Raw genomic sequence first — 22,078 nt, forward strand, 5'->3', positions numbered from 1 at the left:
ATGAAGAATTACAGGATCAAACCGACTTGAAGAATTCACGTTCGTTTCTCTTCCCCTGGAAGATCCTCCAGACACCTTACCATATTTAGAGCTCTAAAAAGTCCTGCAGTGAAATAGCCTTTAAAAATCACAGGCTTGGGGAACCTGGGTGGCTCAGTGGGTTAAGACTCTGCCTTCAGCTCGGGTCATGATCCCAGGGTCCTGGGATCGAGCCCCGCATCGGGCTCTCTGCTCCACGGGGAGCCTGCTTCCTCCTCTCTCTGCCTGCCTCTCTGCTTACTTGTGATCTCTCTCTGTCAAATAAATAAATAAAATCTTAAAAAAAAAAAAATCACAGGCTTGGAAAGCCTGTGTGGCTCAGTGGGTTAAGCCTCTGCCTTCAGCTCGGGTCATGATCCCAGGGTCCTGGGATCGAGTCCTACATCTGGCTCTTTGCTCAGCAGGGAGCCTGATTCCCTCTCTGTCTCTGCCTCCCTCTCTGCCTACTTGTGACCTCTGTCTGTCAAATAAATAAATAAAATCTTAAAAAAAAAAAGAATCACAGCCTTTCTCAAGCTTCATTCAGGGTTCGAAACAAGGAGTTAGTGTTCCAGAGAGCACAGGTTGGGAAATATGAACGATGAAAAAAATAACGCTGAGAAAATGAAGTAAAATATATTAAGCTAGGTAAACCTATTTCTTTCCTGAAGGAAAATGGGAAGCATGTCTCAATGCTAGTATTTTCCAGAAAAGAACACCAGTACAGGATTTCACTCCTCCCTTCAGCGGCAGCAAAGGAAGCTCTCTGCATACATCTGAACCCAGTGGTCCCTTTTCTGGTGCTTGGGTCCTGTCTCCTTACAAACACCAGACACACCTTGCGTTGAAGGGCACATGCCAGAACGGGCCCAGGACTAGGCACTCCCCACCAAGAAAAAAGCAGCCTTCAACACCCATGAACCCCTCCGTAGGACTGTGTGCAGGCATTACTGCAGTGACCAAGGAAGGAATTCATAACAGCTTTGTTTGTGTCCAACAAAGAATATAAGAGCCCCTCCAGTTTCTTCCCAACATTGACTCCAACAAGAAACTATCTGGAAGAGAAACTGGAGCTGAGCTGACTTTTGTTAATAATGTAACGATTTTGAAAGTGCAGCTTTAATCAAGGGGAAAATTTTCCAGAATTTGACAACCTTGTCCATTCCCTCTGGTATAGATAGGCTCCATTTTTTTTTTTTTTCAAAACTGTCTAATGCTGTTTCTTAGGTGGTGTTCAATAGAAACCAGTCTATAATGCAATGCACTCTCTTTATGTGATGTTTAGATATGAGATTGATCTCAGTGGACACCCTGGAGTTCTGAAAGTAGGATTATTGGATTTTGTGGCTTTCTCAGATGTCGAAGATCTTTAAACAGTGTCTTGCAAAGTTGCTACATCCCGCCTGTCTGTGAAACACTTATGAACTCATCAAAGAAGGAAGACTCCATGTTAATTAGACATGGTGGGCGAAGGGGGGTTGGAAGCCGACTTCCTCCCAACATCGAGTTAAGTGCTAGGACCACGTGTACTTTCATACCTTGAAAAGAAAAATAAGTTCATCCATCTCCAGATCAATAGGGCCTTAACAGGAAGATTGCTGACACAGGATGGAATTCAGAGTTCAGAATAGCAGCGGGGGACAAAAGACACAGTGGTATAAACAGAAACTTGGCAGCCATGTTATCTCAAGATTTTCTGAGAAGATTTTTAATGGCTTTGGATTTCAGCTGAATCAGATTGGGAGCAGCAAAATGATAGACTGGCCCCATGGATGGTGGCCCACATTTAAGAAAAGCAAGGTAATTAGGACACTGTGTATTTCCTGTGACTTTAAAAGTGTTACAGGTAGCCATTGTGGAAAGCACACTGCCTGTGGCCCATACTCACCCTTGTCTTTGTCCCCACTCTGAAGCCTCGGGTGTCAGGCATCAGGATTGTCTGCACACAAACTGGATATTATTCCAGAGGAAAAGAGTGGGGATTCTTAGAACACAATCACTGGAAACTGATGCTCCATAAGCCAAGCCAAGGATCTTACTATTGTTATCAAATACTGGCCCTACTTTTTTGCAGCCAATGGATACCAAAGCAACCAATCCATAAATGCATGCATGAAAAAGAGCTGATAGATGTTCTCACTTCAAGTTTTTCCTCCCATAATTTCTTCTAATGGGCACATGTGTCTATATTCAAATAGGGTATAAAATCATATCTGATGTGGTGCAAGGTTGCATGGCTTCATTCCCCAGGTATATAGGTGGAATGCAGGTTTATTGGCCACCATCTTGGCTTTGAGGAAAGAAGAGATCTCCGAGATGGCTCAGCCAGTCCCACTCAAGTACGGAGACTGAGGGTTTTCGGTCTAATGTCACTCCACAACAATGAGATTCTACTACAGACCTACTAGAATGACCCAAAGCCAGGAGGCTGACAACACCAAATGCTGGCAACAGGAACTCGCATTCATGGCCAGTTGCAGTGTAAAAAGGTACAGCCACTTTGGAAGACAGTTGAGAGATTTCCTACAAAACTAAGCCTAGTCTTGCTATACGACCCAACAATCTTGCTTTTTGGTATTTACCCAAAGTAGTTGAGAACTCATGTCCATACAACAACCTGTACAGAATAGTTGTAGCAGCTAGATTCATGATTGCCAAAACTTGGAAGCAACCAAGACATCCTCCAGTAGCTGAAGGGATAAGTAAGCTGTGGTGCATCCAGACAATGGGGTATTTTTAAGCACTAAATGGAAATGAGTTATCAAGCCATGAAAAGACAGGGAGGAACCGTAAATATATATATATTGCTAAGTGAAAGAAACCAATCTGGAAGGGCTAGGTACTATGGGATTCCAACGATTTGACATTCTGGAAAAGACAAAACCATGGAGACAGTAAAAGATGAGTTGTTGCCGGGGGCTGGGCAGGGATAGATGAAGAGGCAGAGCCAGAGGATTTTTGTGGTAGTGAGAATACTCTGCATGGCACTCAAAGGATGGATACTTGTCCTTATACATTTGTCCAAATGCATGGAATGCCCAACACCAAGAGTGAACTGTGCTATAAATTCTGGTTTCTGGGGGATAATGATGTGTCACTGTAGTTTCATCAGTTGTCACAACTGTCCTTCAGGGCAATGTTGATGAGAAAGACTATGCATGTAGAGGGGTGGGGCATATATGGGAAATCTCTGCACCTTTTTCTCAATTTTGCTGTGAACCTAAAACCATTCTTTAAGAAACCTCCCAACAGGGGTGCCTGAGTGGCTCAGAGGGTTAAAGCCTCTGCCTTGGGCTCAGGTCATGATCCCAGAGTCCTGGGATCGAGCCCCACATTGGGTTGCTGCTCAGCAGGGAGCCTGCTTCCTCCTCTCTTTCTCTCTCTGCCTGCCTTTCTGCCTACTTGTGATCTCTGTCTGGCAAATAAATAAATAAAATCTTTAAAAAAAAAAAAAAAAGAAACATCCCAACAAAAAACAAAACCCACTACAATACACTGTGGATGTCCAGGATGCATGACTTCTGCCTCTAATGTATACAAGTGTCCCATGGTATTTGGGGGTTGGTCACATGGGATAAGTTGGATGGGGTGTGATCTCAGTGTTGGGGTCAATCACCTCACAGCATCCTGACTGGGTCCCAGAGGCTCATCCAATGGGAAGGAAAGCCACTACAAGTCCCCGCGGCAGGCTCTCTGGTATGCTCGGCTAAGCAGTGGCTGGGCTCCCGCAGACACAGAAGAGAACCCCATTCACCTCCCGAGAGCCAGCCACCAATGAGACCTCTCTGGAAGATGCTTTGGCAGAGCCTGAAGGGCCTGTGGATGCTGGCTCTGTTCTGTCCCACATGCTCCCTCCATTCAGAGCCTACGCCACAAACCCACAAGGTCTTTCCTTCTTACTTCCCTGCCATCCTTTTCTTTCCAAAGTCTAGGACTTTCTTTGATTCCTGGGCTATTATGCTTTCTCCATATCTATGCTCAAATGATCTGTAGGTCTTCCCCTCACCCCCAGCCCAGGCTTTGGGAATGTAAAAGCCAATACAGGAGTCCCCCTTTCTCTCTCCATGTGGTTGGGCCATCCGTTCCTTGAACAGCAACCACAGAAATGGGTTAGATGAGTGAATAGAAGGGCCAAAGGGGGAAAGGAAATGCCTGTGTGTCCTCAAACACATAATCCTTTCACCTTCTAAAATGTCATGAGATTCTAGAGACGATGTCCATGACTTAAGAGACGATGGCTACTGAGCATGCTTCAAAAGACAGAAAGGGTCTCAAGACAGTGTTCTTTTAGTTCAACATGGAAAACTTAGTTGAGTCACTGAAGTTGGGGTGAGTGGGAATAACCCTGGGGCCCCCGGAAGCTGCAGGGCAAAGGGGGCTCCGCACCATCACCCTCAATACACACAAGAAATACACTGGCAAGGACACATGTGTGCCTCGTCTCAAAACATGATTGATTGTACAGGATTGTACATTCACCACAATCATTTGTTTCTTTTTTTTTTTTTAAGACTTTTTAAAAAATGTATTTGTCAGAGAAAGAGCACAAGCAGGAGGAGCAGCAGGCAGAGGAAGAAGCAGGCTCCCTGCTGGGCAAGGAGCCCAATGCAGGACTTGATCCCAGGACCCTGGGATCATGATCTGAGCCACCCAGGCATCTCCACAACCGTTTGTCTCTAAGCAAGGAAAGAGACCAAAACCTCAACATCACAGTGTTAACATGGTAGTAGATTTAGGGTTAAAAGTCCTAGAATCAAGACTCGCTTATCCCTTAAGAACTGTGTGACCTCAGCAATATCCTCTTTTATTTCTGAACCTCAGTCTTCTCATCCGCTAAATGGGGATAATAATCTTTCTTTACTGCTCGTCTCACACGATTTGGAATTTTCCATGAGATCATGAGGACATAGGTATTTCTAAACTATAAATAGCTCTTCCCCAGGGTTCTGTGTTGGGAGGACTATTAAAAGAAACTACCAAGTCTGGGGAAAGAGAGAGGAGTGTAGAGGAAGAACATACCCAAAGGTGTGTGTAGAAAGGATTTGCTGTAGCTTCATCCTCCCCCCACTTAACTCCAGATGGGGCTTCATCTCCCAACCGTGTTCCACACTCATAAAAATCTAGCTCTGAGTGAGGGAGGAAGGAAAGCACTGTACTTCCAATAAAGCCAGTCCACCCAGAGGCACTTCCTAGAAGAAATTAAAAAATAAATTTAAATATGCTCTCTGGGTTTTTTTTGGGGGGGGTTGGTTGTTTTTTTGTTTGTTTTTTGTTTGTTTTTGTTTTTGTTTTTGATTTGTGGGGTTTTTTGGCACTATCTTATTCCTAGTGGATGGCATTTAGGCTGAGCTACCTAGGTATTTAGTGAAAGCCTCAATTTTCTGTGCATGCCATAGACTAGCACTTTCCAAATGCGACTCACACATTGCCAACATCAGAAGCATCAAGGAGATTGTTAAAATGCAGAGTCCTAGGCTCTAACCCAGGTTGAGGAATCAGACCACGGGGTCCATGGCCCGGAAATCAGCATCTTAAGTGATTATGTCCACAAGAATGGGGAGCCACGGAATTTGAGGCTGGGGATAATAACGATGATAATCCCAGTCGTAAAAGTTCCAATGAATTAAAGTTCCCCTTATGTGTCTGCTGCTATCATGCCTTGCATGCATTCATGCCCACAATCGTGCTGTGAAGCAAGTGCTACAATTATCTCGGATGGGTGAATGAAAAACAGAGCTCACAGATGCAAGTGACTTCCCAAAGGTCACAGACGGGATAGGTACCAAGGTGGGGGAGTCCACCCAGGTCCTAGGCTCTCCATGCACATTCATGTAGTCACTCACACCTACAAGCAACGTACAAAAGCAAGGACAAAAATGTACGGCGTCCCCGTCCATGGGCAGGATATACCCCCACCGCCCCCACCCGTGATGTTGAGGTAAAATCAGCAGCTTCCAGAGTGAAGATCCCTCTCAGTGCCCACAATCCCCAGAGCCAGCCAACCCCTCTCTCTTACTCCCATTATGTTTTGCTGCTTGAGATGCATTTGTGATGTTTAATTTATATCCCCTGATCATAAAGTGATTGCATCACTAAAAAGGCTGTGAGGTTGATTTATACGATAGTTGCCTGTGTCTGTTAATTAGAGAAATATCATTTGGCTTCCTACAGAAGAAAAACAATAAATTATGGAGGAGGAGGGAGGGGCCGTTGTCCCCCAAACCTATGCCAGTTACTCCCCTTGAATCTTATTTATGACCCTAACCAATTTTCCGTTGACACCAACAACCTTTGGAAAAGAACTGCAACTTGGGTTGAGAAGGAAGGAGCGGTTGGAAAAGGTGGGCAAATAAATGTAATCTCTGCACATATATGCGTGTACACGACCGCTCACATGGAAAAGCATGGTTCTGAGAGATACGTCATTTCACTTCGAGTCTCTTCCTCAGACACCCCTCCTCACCCACTCCCAGCGTGAACATCACTGTCTCCACGGTGGGACACTCTCCAACAAAACCAACAAATAAGTTGCATGAGGAAGGGATTGCCTTGGAGGATGGTAGCGTGATATTTCCTATGTAGTGGACTGAGTGCCTGGAAAGGGACTACCTTTTTCTCCAATAACTCTTATTGATCTTGCTTATGCCCGAAACAGAGTACAAAGAGAGTTGCTCTGTTTTGTTTTGTTTTGTTTTGTTTTCATTCATTTGGTCATTCACTCATTCAACAAACATTCACAGGTACCTGCTACATTACAGGCTTTGGGTTAAGGTTGGGCATACAGCGGTCCACAGAAATGGTCCCAGGGCCAGACCTCACAGAGCTTCCTGTCTACTGGGGGAGATGACATGAAGCAGGCATCGAATGGATCGACACAGCTTTGCATCCATGCCACATGTTATAAAAGAAAAATGCAAGGGATCGGAGGAGGCTTCCTTAGAGAAATGATCGATTTGGTTAAATATTAGGGATGCGTTAATTTGGTTAAGATGGAGTGAAAAGCATTCCAAAAAGCAGGAACAGCATGCACGAAAGCTGGGAGGGAGCAGGATGAATCTGAAGGACTGAAAGGTGCCCAGTGTGGTGGTAACAGGAAATGGGGCTGGAGAGGCTGGAGCCAGACCACATGAGGTCCTCAAGCCACGCATGGTACAGAAGTGGCTTTTATCCCAAGCCACTGGGAGATTTTAAACTAGAGCAGGGGGTGGTGGTGGTAGGACCATATTTTACATTTTGAAAAGGTCACTATTTTAAACCTCGAAAAGACCTGGAGTTTCATGAGATTAAAAAGACTGTACACTTAGGCTTGGGTAAGCAGTGGGGTGACCTGTTCTGTAATGTCATGGCTCATGGCTAGGCTGCGGCTTCAACACCACCAGTGGGAATGAACCTGTCTTGTTCCCAGCCCCTCACCCTTGGCCCACCTGTTGTACCCATCAACATTCATGCCTGGAAGTGCCTGTCTCGGAACCAACAGAAGGTACAGAGGAAGACAGGTTGATGGAGGGGAGGCCCATCCCACCCTGACCCTGGCTGAAAGCCAATGTGGGAGAGAAGTGAGAGCTGGAAGCTGGCCGAGGAGAGGCTGGTTGTGACATGCTCTTTGTAATCCTTTGGTCACAAAAGCCTTCCTTTGACCATTCAAGTTAAGGCAGTCCTCAACAGGTCTCCCTGTTTCCATGGTGAGATGACCGGATGGACTCATTCACTACTTTGTTAGTTGTGCCTAGACTAGAATGATGGCAGATGTCTCCCGTGTTCCTCCCTTTACCAATCCAACATAGCACAGTCCCTGACACATAGCAGGTGCTCAGAAAGCACTGATGCGAGGAATGGATGGTGGGTGAATTATGACTTCAGCAGCATCAGAGGACATTAGCTTTCTAGAATCCACGTGAGCAGGCTAAAGAAAAACAGGAAGAAGTTAGGGTAAGGAAGACGATCAGTGAAGGGTGCTTTCATTGCAGGGTAGCTGGGGAAGCCCTTTCTGAAATCTGGGTAGATATTCGAAGGGTGTGAGCGACAGAACCGTAACAATATTTAGGGAAGAAACGTCCCAGACAAAAGAAGGGGCAAGGACCAAAATGACAAAGAGTTGCTATAATTTATGAGTGAGTTGGCTCCCATTTTTCTTGCCTGAGGATTCGGAAGGATGGGATGATCAGTCCCCACGCTTAAGACCCGCTGCACAGATGTGAGGAGGAACTTCCTCGGGCTTGATCAGTCAGGACACCATCAAGCAACCTCATGGTTAAGATTTCTGGAAAGGGGAGAGAAAAACCAGAAGATGTCAGGTAGAACTGGTGCTGTCAGAGTGGGTGTCATCAGAGGAGAGAGGAGGGGCTGCCACTGCAGCACTGGGAGAGGCTCCTGAAAATCTGTAAGTAGGAAGTTGGGCCACAGCCATGATGGTCAAGGAACACCTACTTTTTGTAACCACCTGCTAGAAAGTTCCCTTGTCATGGGGACTGGGGGTTAAGGAAAAAAACTGAGTTCTGAGACATGGAAGTGCCACTCACTCACCTGAATCATTGGAAACTTCAGACATAGGGGGGCAGGCATAAAAAACAATACAGTGAAAGAAAACACACAGCCCACCCAGAAAGCCCTCCAAGACAGAGATGGATGATTCTGCTGATTCTACCCATCCCCAAATGACACACTCTTAAAGCCCCAGACCACATCTTCCAATATACACCCCTTCGCCATCTGCTGTTCCACTGGGCAACTTTCAGCCTTGGAATTCACCCTGCTCCCTCCCAACTTTTGCACATGTTGTTTCTTCTTTCTGGAATGCTTTTCCCTCTGTCTTAATCAAGTTAGGGCATTTTTAATATTTTTTTAAAGATTTTATTTATTTATTTGATAGAGAGTGAGAGAGAGAATGACAGGGGAGAAGGTCAGAGGGAGAAGCAGACTCTTCATGGAGCTGGGAGCCTGATGCAGGACTCGATCCCGGAACTCCAGGATCATGACCTGAGCCAAAGGCAGTCGCCCAACCAACTGAGCCACCCAGGCGCCCCAGGGCATTTTTAATATTATACCACGTCTTCCAATGTTTCCATTTTGTTCAACTTCCAAAGCAATACAGTGCAATTATGTAAAATGACTTGATAGAAAAGAGTCGGAGAAAACTCTTCCAGCTTCAGGACATAATAGGCTAGAGCATTTTAGGTGTTTTAGCAGTAATTCAGCAATCAGTATTAATCATCCACAGTAGGCAAAGTTCAGGGTTCTCATATGGTTATGACTTAAACCCTGACTTCACTGACTATAGGATTTGGGATATTGGGGTCCATAGTCTGATGCTGTACTGGTTTCTCAGGGAAGACCCTTCTGTCTGAAGCCCCAGGGCTGTGTTCTTATTTTAATTAAGTCATTGCTTCTGACCCAAGTGAGGGCAAACAGAAGTATCAGAATATATGCACAAACTTACTGAAACTCTCAGTGTTCCTCTTAATTACTGCAACCCTGTCATTTGGTCTCATTTCACCACAGAAAGATGGCCTCATTTTGAAACAGGAAACCTTGTAATGTGTCTGGGATATTATATGTATTTCTACTTTTCAACCAAATTGTTCTGTGTTTGGACAACAGAAACCATTCTGTCATGGAGAGAGCCCATCCCAGGAACTGCACTCCTCAGAAATGTTGAACACTCATCTGTTGAAGTCCTAACCCCTAGTACCTCAGAATGTGACTAGTATTGGGAGACAGGGCCTTCAAAGAAGTGGTTAAGATGACAGTATTAGGATGGGGTCTGAGCCAATCTTACGAGGGGTATCCTTGTAAGAGGAGGAGATTAGGACACAGCACCACAGAGGGAAGACCTTGTGAGGACACAGGGAGAAGATGGCATCCATAGGCCTGGGAGAAGTCACAGGACTCCCCATAGGCCAGGGAGTCCTGTCGTGGACTTCTAGCCTCCAGAACTGTGAGTTAAGGAATTTCTGTCACTTGTGCTACCGAGCGTGCAGGGGCAGCATTATGGAGGCCCTGGAAAACTTACAGCCATCTTCCCTCCCTGTGCGGACACCATGACCAGAGCCTCTGCCCCTGAGACCAAACATACAAAACTCGCCTCACTGCCAGCCCCATGCCCAAGACGCCTGAGGGTAAAGCAGTCTCACAAGTTTTGTCTGCAGATGGGACATGATACTGTGAAAGTCTTAGCACCCTCTGCACTCTCAGCAGGGGCCCAGCCCACCTGTAAGGACCTCTTCTTCCAGAAACTCCCTTGACCTCACTGCTCTTCTTTCTCCATCTCCTGTGAACACCCATGCTAGGGGTTCTCCAATAGAAATGCACAGAAAAAATGATCTTGTTAAGTCATAATCATCAAACATTCTTCTGCTGGTTCTACATCCAATCTCCTCAATTAGAATCTCGGGAACCCGAAAAGGGGAAACACACACACACGCACCGACAGAAGAAGACATGATGGAGAGACAATGGGTAAGCAGGGAGCCCACATGGTGTGTAGTTGGCAACACACAACTAGGTCATAACATGGAATGCTTTCATATTGTTCAGTCTCCCACTCCGAAAATCGTGGTGAGTTTCTCATTGCAAGCCACTTGGGAAGCTTTTACTCCTCTCTTTAGCATCTGGTAGTTTGCATACAACAGGCGGTGAATACTTGCAGGGTCTTGCTGAAACACCCGCAATACTATGTCCTATTGTGTAGAAAGTTGACTTTTTTTTCTTGACGTTTTCTAGAGCTTTTTGTATCAGGTCTTTTTATAAAAATGTATCATATTGTTTTAAGGTTGAGCAAAATGGAACCCTTGAAAGTGTGGTAGAGCACACTTGGGTGGCTCCTGGTGCACGCCTCTTCCCAGCATTTATGCTTCCTGGAGCCGCTTCCCAGGATGAGTCTGGCTCGGCCATGGGACCAGCTCTGGTTCCTAATAAATAACAAGCACAAACACAAACAGAGCTTGGGGTAAGCTCAGGGACCAGCACAACAGAAATATCATGCACAGATGTAATTTCCAACTTTATAGCAGCCACATTAAAAACAAAAGCAAAAGAAACCGATGAAGTTCATTTTAATAGTGTACCTTGTTTAGCCCACTATAGCTAAAATATTCCTCAAAGATGTGATCAATATTGAAAAAAAGGGACAAGTGGCATTTTTCCTTCTATTTTTTGGACTGAGTTTTCCACAGTTGGTGTGTGTTTTGCACTTAAATCACTTCTTGATTCAGACTAAGCGTAGGTCAAAAGCTCTCTGTAGGCACAGGTGCCTAGTGACCACTGTCCTGGGCAGTGCAGGCTTGGACATTGAGACTTGTCTCTGAGAACATTTGCTGTTAGGATGCTCCCCCGGGGAATCTATCCACCGTGCTGGGGAAAGTCCAGCCCCAGCTCAGTTCCTTGCTGCCTGCCATTCTTCCAAACTGGCCATCCATGGGAGTAAGCTCTCAGAGAAGTGGACCCTTCAGCCACAGAGGCCACATGCATTCCAGCTGAGGTCACATGGAGCAGAGATGGGCTCTCTGTTTGGAACCCTGCCTAAATTACAGAATCCTGAGCAAGTGCTATTTTAGGCCAGCTGCTGATGTGGTGATTTGATAAGAAGCACTAGATGACCAAAACAGAAGTGATCAAAGATACCAGCTCCTGGAGCACTGGTGTAACTTTCTTCTGTCCCTCGGTCCTGCGTTCGCTGTAATTCTGCCTCTCCTGCAGGCTCAGTTGGAGTTGGTGGGAGATGCAGAAGACATCAAAGCATCGGTCACCATCTGTAAGGACATTGGAGGCCAGCTCAGAAGTCACTGGTCGGTGTTGAAGACGAGGTTCCCATCCTGGCTTTGCCAACTTATTAGGCTGCTTGACCGGCCATAATAAGCTATCACAGATTGGGGAGCTTAAACAGCAGAAGTTTATTTTCTCTGAGTTCTGGAGGCCAGAAGTCCAGGATGGAGGCCAGCCAGTTTGGTTTCTGGTGAGAAATCTTTCCGACTTGCAGACAGGTCCCTTCTCGCTGAGTGCTTGTACGGTCTACCCTCTGTGTGGGCATAGCGAGAAGGTGAGAGATGTCTGGTGTCCTTCTCTTATAATAATCAGAGGCAGGCAGGTCCCTCCTTAGGACCTTTTCTACTATGCATTACATCCATAAAGGTCCTGTCTCCCTGTCTTGTCACACTGAGGTGAGGGCTTCACCAAACCGAGTCCACAGTGGTCCCTAATCTCCACATCGTCTCGGCCAATTCAGGTCCCCTCTCTGAGCGATGTTGCTGCTCTACCCTTTCTCCTAAGTATGATACGAGGAGCAAAGGAGATTACAGACACGGAAGAGAGGATGGAGAAATCATCAAAAATACTCAAAAATAATAGAGGCTCTCCCAGCCTTTTTTCCATCTTTGTGGATTCTGGGAACCAATAAATGATGCTAAATAAACAGATGACTGAATGAACAAATAACAAAAAAATAAAAAAATAAAAATCAGAACTAACCAATGAGGAAGGACCACTATCTTGACCCAGGAAAGAACAAAAGGAAGGAAATTTTGCCCGGACCCGGGGATTCCGGCAGGGCAGATGATGACACAAGGACAAGATGAGGACGGCTGATGCGCTGGGAGGGCTCCCCAGGTTCGCAGGAAGGTGCAGAGCTGCGGGTCTTTGTGTATATATGTGTGTATTATTACAGAAGCCACACAGCAGCCGTCTGGGGTAGCTACGATCAGGTGAGGTCTCGAGAGAAGGAGCAAAAGCTGACTGAGACATTTCAAGTCCCCCAGAAGGGAAGTCAGAAGTGGGGAAGGAACATGTGGAGACGACCTTGAGGCTCCACTTGGTATCTGAGTGAAAAAGTTGCAGCAAAGGCAAAGACGGAGACAGGAAGCAGGGGAAGGGTTTCTTGGGTAATGCCTTGTGGAGGGAGAGGGGGGAGGGGAGGAAGTAGGAGGAGTGGGCCTGGCCCCAGAAGATGTGGCAGCAGCAGTCACCAGGGTTCAGCCTCCTGGGTGTGTGTAGCCTGAGCAACTGCGCCAGGCCCCCCGCTTCGAGGGGATGCCCCATGCGGAAGGGCTCCAGGCTCGGTTCAGCCTTCATTGTCACTACCTTGAAATTCTTCATTTTTGATCAAGGAGCCCCACACCCCCATTTTGCACCAGGCCCCGCAGATTATTACATACGGTCCTGGTGCTGTGGTAGGAAATCTCTGGGCACTGTGCTTCCACTCTGAAGTGCCGTGGGGATCACTGTGCACACGTGACCTAGGAGTGCGTGTGTGTGCTCTGAGCACAGGCAGGGAGGACCCAGCAGGACACGGGGAAGAGGTCAGTAGATGTCCAGGTTGTGGGACAAAGAGGAGCAGTCAGCAAAGCCTGTTAACACAACTCTCAGGAGGTCCTCCCTTCTCCAGGGAGCTGCCCAGTGGTCACAGAGTAAAGGGCCTTTCTGCCTGCCTACAGCGGTTAGGTTAGAGAAGGCGTCCTCAGTAGCCAGAAGCTGGCATCCCATGGCCACATCACAAACGAACGTTCCGTCGTTCCTAGATTGCGTACTCGCTCCTGCTAAGCCTCTTCCTTCACGCACAGAAAGTCCGAAGGCATCATCCATTCATCCATCGTTTGTTCGCTCATCCGACATTTTATGAGCTCTTGGGGAACGCCAGGTGCCGGGCTAATCTTAAGAAAGAAGCAAAAATAAGTCGGCTCAGCCCTTCCTTAGGAAGCTCTCAGTTAATGATCTCACGCCTATGACACTTGTCCAAAGTAGAATGCAAGAGACAAAGCGTTAAGTACTAGGATCTCAGAGTTAACCGGCAGACCAGGAGGCCCTCTGAACTGGCCCAGAGTGGCAAGAGAAATGGTGAAAAATTAGGACCTGACTACCACTACTACTACTACTTCTTTCTTCTTTGCTTCTTCCTTCTCCTTTTTTTTTTTTGTATTTTAAGATTTTATTTATTTTTTTGGTCTTGGAGAGAGAGCACAAGCAGGGGGAGGGCAGAGAGAGAAAACAGGCTGAGCAAAGGGCTAGATGGAAGACTTAATCCCAGGACCCTGGGGATCACGACCTGAGCCCAAGGCAGCCGCTTCACCAAACTGAGCCACCCCGGCGTGGAGCCTGACTTCTAATCCGAGTCCCTTCATTTATCCTGCAAAGATCTCCGCTTCTGGGGACGGGGGCATCTCAAAAACAGTCTCCCCCCACCCCACCACCCATAGCCAGCATGAGGCCTCCCGTCCGCTGCCACCGGCCAGTGCTGAATCCGGACGACAAGGACTCTTCCCCCCCAGCCTCTCAAGGCACTGGTCTGGAACCCCAGCTGAGCAAACAGTGGCGCACACACACTCTCCGGTTGAGTGGCTGTGGGGAGAGGACATGGCATGAAATGAGAACTGAGTGTAAACTCCCACACGCTTGGTTTTACAGCGTAAAACCCCAGTGCGGCCCAGTCCGAGCGCTAGCTCTCCCCACCACAGCCTAGAAGGGACTGAACCCGGAACAAAGTAAACCCCTTGTTGCCCAAGTTAAAAAACAAACAAACAAACAACAACAACTAAAACATCGTGCCCTTACATTCCTAGAAGTTTCGGTAAGAGGCTTCAGGAAAGGGCCGGCCGCTCCGACGTCTGCCTTCCTACTCCCCGAGCTTTCGTAAACACTTGCCGTTTTGTAAAAGTTACAGTTTTTACACATGATTTCTAAGCTGCCAAAAATGTACAGTGTGCCGGGCCCCGCCTGCTCTGGCATGTTTTATAAACATAACAAGCTGTAACCGCCACCCCAGATGTTGGTCCGCCGCCTTTTTTTTTTTTTTTTTTTCATAATTTAAAATCTGTTCGACCTGATGTTTTGGGCTCCGCACGCATTTCGACTGTAAAAAAGGAAACTGAAATATTATTCATGTGGTGCTAGGCTGCTACACCTAATTTCTTCTCAAGTTCACACTGAACTGAAATGTCTCGGGGAACCTTAAAAAAGGCAGCAGCCGAGAAAGTGAGGAAATACGTCAAGGACTTGTAAATAAACAGCTGGCTCCCAACATATGGGTTTTCTTCTATATTTTTCAGGTGCCACAGTCTCCCATCCGTATCTGCCAGCCCCGCAGCACACGGCATAATTCAACTGTAATTGATAATGTGAGGGCAGATGGAGAGGACTGTCAGCTCCTCCCTTGGATCTCTTGGGACCCGGCAGAAATCAAAGCAGATGGCCCAATTGCTTCTTCTTTATGTGTTGCTGCGAGCTCCTCTGTCTGCAGGATAATGGATCATTACGGCCTGCTGTGTACAAACACCAATATGCTTTTAAATCTGGTTCTCAAGCTTATGAAAAAGCACTATATTTCATATTAATTTGTGGAAGCTGCACTTAACAAGGTCCACTGTTGTTAATTTACGGTTTTGGGAGCCGGGTGAAGGGGGGGTGATGGGAGGGAGAAGTTCACATGGAGAGCTACCCCCCCCATGACCCCGACTCCCCCTCCAACCTCCTTCCCTCCCCCATTCTGGCTCCCTCTTAGCCCGCCCCTTAGCCCTGCCTCCCAGCCAGCCCTCAGTGGTCAGCTGAAGGGAAGACAGTATCCAGATCGGCTGCTCTGGTCTTTAATTGATGAATCAGATTCCGGCAGTAGAAGGTCTGCTGAACATGCCATCGTGGAAGAGGCTGGGTTTGAATTTCCCATCCACGGCATGGATAATGGGTAGGAGAGAAGTCTCCCAAGTGTTCTTTCCATGCTATCTCTTGCCTCCTTTCTTCTTGTCTGTCCAACGAGAAAAAAAAACAAACAAAAAGAACTGGGGAACTGGGCACCCCTGCCTTATCACGGTGTTTTATGGGGAAGGGTCCACGGCAAAATTACAAAATCAAAGCAGTGCTCGATGGCACACATGCATCCATTTTGAAGACATTCTTCCTCTCTGTCACTTCCTAACTGGCAAATGCCTTTCACCCTCTACTTTGCACCAGAAAATATCCGGGGTCCAGAGGAGACCGAGGAAGAGACAAACCACCCTTAGCTCCAGCAGCTCCTGGTTCTAGATCTCTCAGTTGGAAACATGAGAAGAATATGGTCAAGGTGGCCAGTTAGTCCCAGACTCAGATAGGAATATAGAATTGGAACAAATAAATCCTGCCCAGGGACCATGACATTGTGGCTTAAAAAATAAGTAAGACTTAAAAAAAAAAAAAAGAAAGAAGTAAGACTTGACCAGGTATTCGGGGCGCCTGGGTGGCTCAGTCGGTTAAGTGTCTGACTCTTGGTTACAGCTCGGGTCATGATCTCAGGGTCGTGAGGTCAAGCCCTGGGTCAGGGTCTGTGCTCAATGTGGAATAAGCCTGAGATTCTCGCCTTTTCCTTCTCCCTCTCCTTTTGCCCCAAATCCCACTAGCATGTGTGTGCATGTGCTCTCTCTTTCTAATATTAAATCCTAGGGAAAAAAAAAAAAAAAAAAAGACCCAACCAAGTGAAAGAATGTGTAGATGTTGGGGACTTGTAGGTTTTTATATAGTGAGGTGGGGAAGCGTTGAGGAATTCTAAACTGGAAAGTAGAAGAATTACCCTTCCGCATTCTGGCTCAGGGCCTACCTTATTCTCTGTCCCATTCCAAAGGAGTCTTAAAGCCACTGCACATGTGTGTGTGTTTTTTTTTTTTCCTGAGATGCTAGTAACTAATGGCTTAAGGCAGGGGTTACAGCTCAAATGGCCACAAGGACCCAGCAGGTAGCAAAACTGGGCAGCTGGCCAGCTGTGTCAACGCAGGGGATGAGTGGAGGGTTAGGGTGTGGAGAGGCAGCCTGTGGGGACCAGAAGAAATGTTTCTGCTGGCTAAGGAGAGCGGGGGCCTCCGTTTTGTATTCTTGCCTTCGGATATTAAAACCAATACGTCATTGGGGCACCTGGGTGGCTCAGTGGGTTGAGCCTCTGCCTTTGTCTCAGGTCATGATCTCAGTGTCCTGGGATCAAGCCCCATATCTGGCTCTCTGCTCAGCAGGGAGCCTGCTTCCCTCTCTCTCTCTCTGCCTGCCTCTCTGCCTGCTTGTGATCTCTCTCTCTCTCTGTGTCAAATAAATTTTTAAAAATCTTAAAAAAATAATAAAAAATTAACAATATGTCACATTCATTGCTCCCTTATTTGTCGCACGTCACCCCAGAGTCCCTTAAAGGCCACCCAACAGTGTGGAATTTCCATGGAAGAGCCATGGGTTTGGCTCATGTGGCTCTTTGTAGATGGGCAACAGTGAACAACAGATGAGAGGCCACTCTCTGAGCCTCAACGCTGACCTTTGACCCTGACCTTCCCCTAGACGTAAAACACCAGCCGATGCTCGGGTCCTGTTCGAATCTCACAATGTCAAACAATACTTTCAATAATAGCAACAGCTGACAAAAATTTAAAATTGGGAGAAGTCACCTCTAAGACCAGTTTCTTCACCTCTTCTAAAAATTCTGTGGAGACCTGACAAGGCCGGGCTGCATCATCCCTGAGAGCTGAGTCCTGCCAAGGCCCAGCCAGCTCCCGGGGCCCTGGCCTCCACAGACACAGTCCAAACCCCTCAGGGAGGGAAGCTTGTCCTCTCACAACAAGGGATCCTCATGCTCACTTCTTTCTGGGTGACGCACAAGGCAGCTTTAAGCTCACAAGGCAAAGGCTTCCTCGTCGGCCTTCAGATGGCAAATAATCCATCATTACTCTCACAGACAAATAAATGAAAAATGAAAGAAAACCAAGCCACAAATGGCAACCCCTAAATGTGTTTTTCCTCATTCACATGAATTAATTACATAGTGATCATAAGTGAGACACGCTGTTTGTGTTCATTACCTCATTTGCTAAATTTTTTTTTTTGGGGGGGGGTAAAAATATAAACTAGTTCATGGTTTATCACAAAACAGGCTTGACCCAGGGTTGCATTCACTTGTCTGGAACAGCACCCAGAACCACAGCACTAAGAGAAGACATGAGGGGAGCCCATCTCCCCGGATGAACAGGACAACAGCACAGATGGTAAATCCCCAACCTTCCCCTCTAATCCTTTTTTTCAAAGCTTTAACATCCTTTCTCTTCCTCTCTTTCTTTCTTCCTCTCTCCCTCAGTCTCTTTCTAAGCAGGTGATGAGAGGGGACAATGTCGTCTCATTCCGAATCTTAGTGGAAAGTTTGGCCTGTTGGACCATGAAGTATGTTATCAGCTATATGTTTCTGGAGATATCCTTTATCAAGCTGAAATTCCCTTCTATTAAGGGTTCTAGATTCATGTGTTTATTTTCATTTTTTTTAAGATTTCATACTTTTTTAAAAGATTTTATTTATTTGTCAGAGAGAGAGCACAGGCAGGCAGAGTGGCAGGCAGAGGCAGAGGGAGAAGCAGGCTCATCATGGCTAAGCAAGGAACCGGATGTGGGCCTTGATCCCTTGAAGCTGGGATCGATCATGACCTGAGCTGAAGGCAGCCGCTCAACTAACTGAGCCACCCAGGTGTCCCTAAAGACTTTATACTTTAAGACCGTTTTATGTTCACAGCAAAATTGAAAGGAGATAAAGAGCTGTCTCCTGTCTCCACACACGCAGTCTCCCCCAGTACCAACATCCCCGACCCCACCCCCCGTGGGACATTTATTACCATTGATGAACCTACACTGATGACTTTGGCACCATAATCCGCCGAAGTCCGTAGATGACATTAGGGTTCACTGCTGGTGTTGGACATGCAGTGTGTCTGGACAAATGCATAAGGACGTGTACCCACCATGAGTGCATCATAGAATAGATTCACTGCCCTATAAAGCCTCTGTGTTCTGCTTCTTCACTGACTCCTCCCCCTCCCACCCCATCAACCACTGATCCTTTTACAGTTTCCATAGCTTTGCCTTTTCCCAGAACATCATATAGCTGGAATCATAGAGTATATAGCTTTTTTTTTTTTTTTTTTTTTTTTTTTAAATAGGCTTCTTTCACTTAGTAATGTGTATTTAAGGGTCATTCATGTCTTTTTTTTTTTTTTTTAAAGATTTTATTTATTTATTTGACAGAGAAAGATCACAAGTAGGCAGAGAGGCAGGCAGAGAAAGAGGAGGAAGCAGGCTCCCTGCCAAGCAAAGAGCCCGGCGCGGGACTAGATCCCAGGACCCTGAGATCGTGACCTGAGCCGAAGGCAGCGGCTCAACCCACTGAGCCACCCAGGCGCCCAGGGTCATTCATGTCTTTTCATGGCTTCATCACCCATTTCTTTTTAGCACTGACTAATATTGCTGATATTTGAATGATAAATGTGAGTTTATCCACTCACACACTGCTTCCGACTTTTGGCAGTGATGAATCAAGCTGCCGTCAACATCTGTGCGCAGGTTTTGGTGTGGACAAATTATTATTTAAAGTTTTTAACTCCTTTGCATAAATACCAAAAAGCAAGATTGCTGGATCACATGGTAAGGGTATGGTTAGGTTTTTAAGAAACCACCCAACTGTGTCCCTAAGTGCCTGTCCCACTTTACACGCCGACCAGCTATGAAAGAGAGTTCCTGTTGCTCTCCGTCCTTGCCAGTATTTGGTGTTGTCAGTCTTCTGGATTTGGGCCACTTTAATAGCTGTGTGTAGTGATTAAAATTTCTTTCTTATAAATGGCCTTTGTAACAAGCCAAAGTGCAACTTCATGGGTACAAGTTGGTACAACTCATTCCCTGCTCCTTGACATATGGTAAGCCTGACCTACAACAACTCTCTTTACCTCATTTTCCACATTTCTGCAAAATGAGATAGAGTTAGAGTTGATTCATCAGCCCAGTTCATGCCAAAACTACTTCATCAACTTCTTTAGTTCTCAAAATTTATTCACTCATCCATTAATTCATTCAACTCACAGGTATCGAATGCCCACTATGAGCCAGATGCCTTCTTCGTCAACAACTTTTTTAAAGATGAACTGAATTTATCTGGCTTTAATGCATGTTCATTGCTAGGCAGACATTTCATTCACTCTCTACTGTCTCCTTTCCAGCTTTGCAAGATAAGACACCATGTGTACGTCCACCTCAGGCAAAGGAGGAAGAGAAGCAGGTCTAAATGGGGCTTAGGAAGACCCTTGGAAGCATATTCTGAAAGCAGATTTGGCAACTACCCTGTAGTGTCTACTCACTAGGGAGACCCAGTTGGTGGTCAAACCAGCACATCACAAAACTCAGCTTGCTTGTCTGTCTTGCACACTGATCCTATATGTTCTTTAAGGGTCGTATGGCAATATGTAATAAGCATGGCCCTTGGAGTCAGAAGAACCTGAGTACAAATCTTGGGTCTGTACTCACTGCCTATGTGACCTTGGGTTGCTTATTCAATCTCTGGGAATCCCCAGGAGAATTACAGAGTTGCGGAATTTTTTAGGAAGAAACAAAATAAAACTAAAAACACATATATCACATACCTGGCCATAGCAAGTGTCATTTGTGATCATTCCAATGTCTCCAGGAGCCAAATCTCTTTTGTCTGTGGCCCCCAAATGCACAGTGCTCAGAGAATATGTTTTGAACTAAAAGGATTTTGCCTTGCCTAACCCACTATTTGGGTTGCTTTCCTTTTGATGGGAATTAAAGTTGTCAGTGCTTACTTTTATATTCTCTTAGTGTCTCTAATGCCTCTCCCCAAACATCAGAATCATGGCCAATGTTTGCTCCTGAAATGCAAGGATTTCCAAGATAGAAAATTCAAACAAAGCCTCAAGAGATCTGGGCTTTGTGGCTGGGGTGGGGGGAATGCTCAGTTTAGGAGAAAAGACAAATTCTAAATTACAGCATTGTTTGGCAAATATGGGATGACCTCAAGGTTCTTTGGCTGGAGGTTTTCTGGGGGCGGTAGGGGAGAGAGGTGACAGGTCTTTACCCCGAGCTATTCATGAAGTTCTGGCAACCATCCCCCTTGAAGCATCCTCTGTACGGGGTGGACTTAAGGCTCACACTGATACTGCAGACAAAACAAAATGCTTTGGGGGAAAATTAGTGCAAGCTAATTAAGGGCTTGGAAGGACCTTATCAAGATTCTAGTGACATCTTGTGCAAAAGAATATGTGCATGGGTGAGAAGTATCTCACTTCCTTCTAAAACTGTCCCTCACTTTCCCTATGGGATGTTATCATCCCATCTCATCCCTAGAATGTTCTGAAGAGAAACTGAAACCCATAAATGAAAAAGAGCTCCGCAACATATGCATGAAATAGCTCCATTATTATAGGTGAGGTGATAGGGCAGTGTTTCAAAGAAGAGGGTCCTTGGGGGGAGAGAATTAGGTCTGAAGACTAAGACACTCAAGTTCTTCTCTGGAAAATGTAGACCTTCTAGAGGTATTGCTGGGACAAAGTGAGATGTGTTGGCAAAATGAAAAATGAAATAGCCTGCCCAGATGCAAACCAAGTGGGCTGAGCACAGTGCGGAGCTCAGAGGGAGATGCTACAGCAAGAGACACCATTTCCCAACCTCACTGTCAGAGCCCAGCTCCGTGCCTGCACATATGCATGCCCTTTGCCAGTCTACAATGGAGCCAAATGCTCCCAATCTTTTGCCAATGACCTTGATGATTGGCTCCTCAATACTTAAGACTGCCCATCTAGCAGCAAAGCTTGATAGTCCTAACATTCTTTAAGTATTCTGCCCTTCAAGATGGTCAGGAACAAGGAAAGACTCAGGAATAGTCATAGATCAGAGGAGACTAAGGAAAAATAGCAATGATACGCAATGATTTGATCGTGGAAGAAGAAAAGGAACACTGGGGAAAGGCTGATGAGATTCACATAAGGCCTGCTATTGCGTTAATAGCACTGGCCCAGAATTAATTTCCTGGTTTTGATATTTCACAGTGATTGCGTAAAAATGTTAACATTAAGGGAAGCTGGGCGAGGGGTAGCTGGAAACTCTCTACTTTTATGGCTTTTCTATAAATCTAAAATTAGCTCAAAGTAAAAAGTTAAAAAAAAAATCCAGGAAACAAAGCAAATTTGAGAAAATACTGAAAAAAAGAAGAAAGATTTTTCTCTAGAAGGAGAGGAGACGCATATCAGGGATCCCCTGGGATTTGCTCTCCACTGAACTCACATCAGAAGGCCACGGACAGCAT

Source organism: Mustela putorius, unplaced genomic scaffold, assembly GCF_011764305.1.
Source record: "Mustela putorius furo isolate JIRA1106 unplaced genomic scaffold, ASM1176430v1.1 tig00000174_pilon_pilon_pilon, whole genome shotgun sequence".
Lineage (NCBI taxonomy): Eukaryota > Metazoa > Chordata > Mammalia > Carnivora > Mustelidae > Mustela > Mustela putorius.